Raw genomic sequence first — 7,080 nt, forward strand, 5'->3', positions numbered from 1 at the left:
ACTAGACTGAAAATCATCCAAGTTCCATGCTCTCTCAATGGACACTGCTTTCTTACCCCAATAGTCATCATAATTTTTCTCTGCTTCTTCGGTCACAAAAGTTGCTGGGACAGTTAATCCTTCATCCACTCTAGCTGCTTTAGTCACTCTAGCACGTTTAGGTGCCATTTAAACAATTCTGCCAAGAGCTTATACTCCCACACACAAATCTAGCATCAACCACTGCCCTAAACAAAACACAAAACAGCACAGAACAACTCCAAATCCAGCACCACACTTCAGCCCAAAGCAAAACAGTTAAACCACCCCAAACACAGCATAAAAATCCCCAACAAACTGATATGATTCAACCATTCCAAAACCAGTTCAAACCCAGCTCAAACAGTGCGTAATTCAGCCCAGATTATTGATAGTTTCAGATCTAACCAATAACAAACAGCAGCAAAACAACAGCCCAGAAAATCAGCCCAACAATGCACAATTCAAATCAATCCAATAATCAATCAAAGCATTCCTCAATTTCTCATTCAAATCACTCATACACAGTAACACACGATCCCATATTTTGATTTCAATTCATTTCCAAATTTAAACAATCCACAACCAGTCAACCATAACTTACTTCAAATCTCACCAAAACACCCCAAGAATAATTCAAACATGTAGATGATTTCGAAGTTCAAATTACTACCTTGTTTTCATTATTAGCACCGGTCCTAATCACAGCAGCTCCTCAATCTCTGTCGAGTAACAATCCCATCATGCTATTCAAGCTCGAAAATACCCAACGATGTTCTGAGTTCCGAGTGTTCTGCGATTTAGGAAGGAGAAGATGAAGAAAGTGGGTCTGGTTCGATTCATGCAAAGAGGAGACAAGGAAGCTTTGTCGTGGTGTTGATAGAAAGAAGAAAGAAGAATGGGTTAGGGCTCACATAATGGTATGGGTTCATGAAAACTTGGGCCTAATCCATCTCAACACGACATGGGCCTGGACATTTAAATGAACTAATGGGCTCAAGTGGCTTGGGCTTAGATTCACTTAAAAGACATGTGGATCTGGGCTTTAAAACCTCTTTCTTAAAAATTCAGCAAGTGTCCACACACTCAAGTAAGTGTTTGGACAATTAAACTCTCTGGAATGAATTTGCTCAAACTGTCCAGACAACAAATTAGGTGTCCAGACGGTTTTATGCTGATGTCTTTTTTTTTTTTTTTTTTTAAACAAAAAAAAAACTACTCTAAACATAATCACACTAAAATAAAGAAAAACAAAACAAGTTTCACAATAAATTCACAATTCCCTCACCCCCAACTTAAATGAAACATTGTCCCCAATGTTAAAAATAAGAAAGTAGGTAAGAACAAATTGTGAAATAGATTGTGAACATACAAAACTCACCAAAAATGAATGAAAAACAATCTAACACGACATATGTACAAGAGAGGTATGTTATGCACACTAGGATGGGGTGGGATCCACAAGATCCCATTCTTCGGCCAATTCATTAAAATTGTCCAAATATGGTTTCAAACGTTGGCCGTTAACCTTAAAAGTCTTATCGCTCCTAGGATCATCAATGTCGATGCTTCCAAATGGGAAAACCTTGCGGACAATAAAAGGTCCGGTCCATTTGGTACGCAACTTCCCAGGAAACAAATGTAACCGGGAGTTGTATAAAAGAACCTTTTGTCCCTCATGAAAAACTTTCCTCACAATGTGCTTGTCATGGTATCTTTTCATTTTAAGCTTAGCAATTTTTGCATTTTCAAAAGCATCATTCCTCAACTCCTCAATCTCTTGGATTTGGAGTTTGCGATGCCCCCCAACTTGATCGGTGGAGTCATTCAAAGTGCGAATGGCCCAATAGGCCTTGTGCTCCAATTCCACCGGCAAGTGGCAAGCCTTGCCATAGACAAGTCTATAAGGGGACATTCCAAGGGCAGTCTTATACGCGGTACGGTAAGCCCACAAAGCATCAATCAATTTTGAAGACCAATCTTTTCTATTGGGACCAACCGTTTTTTCAAGAATACGTTTAATCTCCCTATTTGCCAATTCCGCTTGGTCACTTGTTTGTGGATGATATGGGGTACCAACTTTGTGCAAAATGCCATATCGTTTCATCAAAGTTCTAACCGGGGCATTGCAAAAGTGAGACCCACCATCACTGATGATGGCTCGAGGCATCCCAAATCTTGAGAAAATGTTTTCTTTTAAAAATTTTATCACAACTTGGTGATCATTTGTTCGAGAAGGGATGGCTTCTACCCACTTGGACACATAATCCACACCAACCAAGATATACAAATAACCAAATGAATTAGGGAAGGGTCCCATGAAATCAATGGCCCAACAATCAAAAATTTCCAAGATGTTAATGGGTTGGAGGGGCATCATCTCATGTTTTCCTAAATTACCTAATCTTTGGCAATTGTCACAAGATAGGCAATAAGCATGGACATCTTTGTGCAAAGAAGGCCAATATAAGCCACTTTGAAGAATTTTGGCCGCGGTCTTTTTGGAGGAAAAATGGCCTCCACAAGCATATTTATGGCAAAAGGCCATGACACTTTCAAATTCATTATTGGGGATGCACCTCCGAATCACTTGATCGGAACAATACTTGAACAAATAGGGGTCATCCCAAAAGAAGTTTCGCACATTGCGAAGAAATTTGGATCTATCAATCTTGATCTATCAATCTTGCTCCAATGAGATGGCATGTTTCCGGTTACCAAAAAGTTGGCAATGTCCGCATACCATGGAGTCAATTTAGAAGAGATGGCATGAGTGAAGAGGAGTTGTTCATCCGGGAAATGCTCATTGATGGGTATGCCGTGTGAAATCAAATTTTGTCCGGGAAGTCTAGATAAATGGTCGGCTACTACATTCTCCACTCCTTTCTTATCTTTAATTTCAAGGTCAAATTCTTGAAGTAAGAGAATCCATCTTAACAACCTAGGCTTGGCATCCGCTTTTGAAAGTAAATACTTCAAAGCCGCATGGTCGGTAAAGATGATAACTTTCGAGCCAACCAAATAAGACCTAAACTTGTCCAAGACAAAGACTATAGCTAGTAATTCCTTTTCAGTGGTGGTATAATTCACTTGAGCATCATTCAAGGTCTTACTAGCATAGTATATAACATGAACATTTTTCTCTTTTCTTTGTCCTAGAACCGCACCAACCGCCACATCACTTGCATCACACATGAGTTCAAAGGGCATACTCCAATCGGGAGTTTGCATAATGGGTGCGGTGGTGAGGGCACCTTTCAAATCATCAAAGGCTTTTTGACATTGTGGTGTCCATTCAAAAGAGACATCTTGAGCAAGCAAGTTACTTAAAGGTTTGGAAATGGCACTAAAAGAATTGATAAACCTTCTATAGAAACCCGCATGACCCAAAAAAGATCTCACATCTTTAACACATGTAGGGGGAGGTAACTTGTGAATTAATTCAATTTTTGCCTTGTCAACCTCTATCCCTTTGGATGACACAATGTGTCCCAATACAATTCCATGTGTCACCATGAAATGACACTTTTCCCAATTGAGAACCAATTGGCTCTCCTCACATCTTTTTAATACACTTGCCAAATTAGCAAGGCATTGATCATAGGTATCTCCATAAACCGAGAAATCATCCATAAAGACCTCCACAATTTTCTCAACCATGTCACTAAAGATACTCATCATGCACCTTTGAAAGGTAGCCGGAGCATTGCATAACCCAAAAGGCATGCGTCTATAAGCAAAAGTTCCAAATGGACATGTGAATGTGGTCTTATCTTGATCTTCTAAGGCAATCTCTATTTGATTATATCCGGAATACCCATCAAGGAAGCAATAATAGGCTCTACCCGCTACTCTCTCAAGGACTTGATCAAGAAAGGGTAAGGGGAAATGGTCTTTTCGAGTAACCATATTGAGTCTACGGTAGTCAATGCACATACGCCACCCGGTTTGAATTCGAGTGGGAACCAATTCGTTCTTGTCATTCTTAACTACCGTAACTCCGGACTTTTTGGGGACCACTTGGGTAGGAGATACCCATTTGGAATCCGCGATGGGATAAATGATCCCCGCGTCAAGCAATTTTAACACCTCCCCCCTAACTACTTCCTTCATGTTCGGATTTAAACGTCTTTGCATTTGTTTAACGGGCTTAGCTTCCTCTTCCATGTAAATCCTATGAGTACAAACCAAAGGACTAATACCCTTCAAATCAGCAATTGTCCAACCTATTGCTCTTCTATACCTTTGCAAAACTTGAACAAGTTTCTCTTCTTGGGGAGAAGTAAGTAAGGAAGATATCACAACGGGGTATGACTCATCCTTACCCAAAAACACATATTTAAGCTCACTTGGTAAGGGTTTCCTTTCCGGTGTTGGTGGATGCTCTAGCGATGATTCAAGCTTAGTCTTGGAAGGTTCTAATTCCTCAATGGGTGGGTTGAATCGTCCTATGCTATGAATAGCTAAAGACTCCAAAACCTCATTAATCTCCTCTTCCTCAACTAAAAATTGACTACCTTTTTCGCTCAAAGCTAGCACACCTTCTACCGAATCCCTAGCAAGAGTTTTCTCTAAGTTCTCCTCAACATATGAATGGATCCAATCTACTTCCCTAATGTCTTCAAACTCTCCCATTTGCTTAGACACATTAAAGATGTTCATCTCCGCAGTCATATTCCCAAAAGATAGCACCATGACACCATTCCTACAATTGATCAAAGCATTGGAGGTTGCTAGGAAAGGTCTACCTAAAAGGACCGAAATTGGTTTGCTAAAGCTAGGGAGGGGTTGGGTATCTAAAACCACAAAGTCAACCGGGAAGTAGAATTCATCCACTTGAACTAGTACATCTTCCACTATTCCCCTAGGAATCTTGACGGATCTATCCGCTAGTTGCAAGGTAATTCTTGTAGGCTTAAGCTCACCTAACCCCAATTGTTGATAAACCGAGTATGGAAGGAGATTAACACTAGCACCTAAATCCAACAATGCTTGCTCAATCCTATGGTTCCCTATGACTATTGGAATGGTAGGGCAACCGGGATCCTTATATTTAGGTGGAGTGGTGGCTTGTAAGATGGAGCTTGCTTGCTCCGTAAGAAAAGCCTTCTCCTTCACATTCAATTTTCGTTTCACGGTACACAAATCCTTGAGGAACTTTGCATACGAGGGAACTTGTTTGATGGCATCTAGAAGAGGTATGTTCACTTTCACTTGTTTGAAAAGTTCAAACATCTCTTTGTGTAGAGCCTCATTGGTTTTCTTCCCTAATCGGTGAGGAAATGGTGGCCTTGGGATACACTCTCTATCCTTAGACGTGTCTACCCTTGTCCTATGTGATTGCCCCTCACTCTCCTCTTCTTCTCTTGGTATTTTCTCACATTTTTCTGAATTTCTGGATGAAGTGTCCGGACAATCCAAAATAGGTGTCCAAACACTTGCACCTAGTGAATCATTTTCCTGCACAATTTTCTCCAAACTCTCTTCCTTTCCACTATTTCCTTCATCCTTTTTCCCCACTCTATCACCAAAATTCTGCACATCATCACTTTGATCAACATTCTCATTTGGTATGGGTCTATCCACAATGCGTCCATTCCTCAAAGTGAGGATGGATTGGGCTTGTTCATGTCCACTTGCCCCCCCCCCACTAGTAGATTCTAGCACATTGGCTTGTTTGGATGAATTGGGGTATGGTTGAGCTGGGAATTTACCCTTCTCATATGTGGTGAGAGCTTGGGTGACCTTAGTGATTTGACTCTTAATATCCTCAATAGCCCTATTGGTTTGTTCTTGAAATTTGGTGGCCTTTTGATTCTCCCCTATTTGAGCTTGCATGAAAATGTTAAGAGTGTCTTCAAGAGACCTCTTAGGAGGTGGAATGTAAGGTTGTGGAGGTGGTTGTGCAACACTTGGAGGAGGCAATTGTTGTTGGGGTGGATTGGGGAGTGATTGGGATTGAGCATTCCCATCATTCCTCCACCCAAAGTTTGGATGATTCCTCCAAGGGTAATTCTCATTGTACGAATTGTTGCCTTGGTGATTGGTAGGGTAGGGCTTCCTAAAGTTCTGAGAATTGTTCCCATTGTAACCTTGCCCAAATAGGACTTCCTTACAAGCCGGTAAGGCATTACACTCATCCGTCCTATGATCCCTACTTTCACACAAAGTACAAGCAACTTGGTCATCAACACCAACCACATTTATAGGGGCCTTTTGTGACTCTAAGGACTCCAATTTCTTGGACAACAAAGCAAGTTTAGCATGCACATCATCATTTTCATTCAACACAAACTTGCCACTAGAGCTTGCCATAACATCATGTCGGGTTAGTGGAGGAGCTTCCCAAGATCGGGATTCCTCCGCCAACCCATCAAAGAAAGTGAATGCCTCATTGGCATCCCTATTCAAAAAAATCACCTTGAGTCATAGTGGAAACCAATTTCTTCAAAGATGGAGTCAAAGATTTGTGGAAGAAATTCACAATTTGAAATTTTTGAAATCCATGGTGAGGACACATAAACAACAAATCCTTAAACCTCTCCCAAGCTTGGAAGAAAGTTTCATGTTCTTTGCAATGAAAATTCATGATTTGTGTTTGATAAGAAATGGTACGGTGGGAAGGAAAATATTTGTTGAGAAATTCTTCTTGCATTGCCGCCCAAGTCGCAATGGATTGGGGGCGCAAGTTCTCAAACCATTGTTTTGCATGATCCTTCAAAGAGAATGGAAAAAGTTTGAGTCTCAAAATTTCTTGTGTACATGTAACATCACCAAAAGTAGTACACACCGATTCAAAATCACGCACATGTGAATATGGTCGTTCCGATTCCATTCCATGGAATTTGGGAATCATTTGGAACATTGATGGTTTAAGGCTCACATTTTGTTGGTTCGGTGGCATGATGATGCAAGAAGGTTGAGTTTGCCTTGCGGGATGCGTGAGCTCCCTCAAAGTGCGATGCTCTTGGGCATGAATGTACTCCACAGGAGGAGGTGCATGTAAATTTTGTCCGAAGGGAGCATATTGTGGCACTTATGGCATTTGATAATACATAGGAT

General features: G+C 40.8%; 1 pseudogene; it reads left to right on the forward strand.

Annotated features, from left to right (window-relative positions):
* The first annotated feature begins 6,518 nt into the window (after nt 1-6,518).
* LOC119983217 lies at nt 6,519-6,618 on the forward strand (annotated as a pseudogene).
* The last annotated feature ends 462 nt before the right edge of the window (nt 6,619-7,080 follow it).

Source organism: Tripterygium wilfordii, chromosome 17 (genome assembly GCF_013401445.1).
Source record: "Tripterygium wilfordii isolate XIE 37 chromosome 17, ASM1340144v1, whole genome shotgun sequence".
Taxonomy (NCBI): domain Eukaryota; kingdom Viridiplantae; phylum Streptophyta; class Magnoliopsida; order Celastrales; family Celastraceae; genus Tripterygium; species Tripterygium wilfordii.